Source organism: Gavialis gangeticus, unplaced genomic scaffold (genome assembly GCF_001723915.1).
Source record: "Gavialis gangeticus isolate Ggan-Ray unplaced genomic scaffold, GavGan_comp1, whole genome shotgun sequence".
Taxonomy (NCBI): Eukaryota; Metazoa; Chordata; order Crocodylia; family Gavialidae; genus Gavialis; species Gavialis gangeticus.
Window position 1 is genome coordinate 13413016 of NW_017729024.1, and position 546 is coordinate 13413561.

Below are 546 nucleotides of genomic sequence, written 5' to 3' on the forward strand. Positions count from 1 at the left end.
TGTGTGTGTGTGTGTGTGTGTGTGTGTGGGTGCAAGGGAACCAATTTGGCATTGTGTCACCATCTCCCCTGTTCAATAAAACCACTGTCATTTGCAACCCCATGTTGGGTCATCTTTTACTGAATCCCAGTCCCTTCCCTATCTTAAATTCCAGCCTCATTCTCTCTCTCTCTCAGCTCCAGTTCCCACCCTCTCTGCTAGGTTCCCCATCTCCTCCCAGTTCCATCTTCCTCTTTCTGCCACCTCAGCCTCTCCTTGCTTTCCCTGCTGCTTTTTCTGTGATTTTCTGCTGCCTGTCTCTCTGTTTTCAGGCTTCCCCCCACCTCCTGCAGCTTCCCAGCTCCTATTAGCTGTTCTGCAGTTCTCTCCAGCTTCCAGCACCTACTGCTCCTCTCTGCAACTTCTCTAGCTGCCCCGGAGCCATCCTCTGATTCCCCATACCCAGAGCCACTCTTTAACACCCACACTTTCCTTTAGTCCCATTTTTCCCTCCTCTCCCCATCTACCTTTTCAGTTCCCCCATAGCTCTGGCTCCAGTCCCAGATT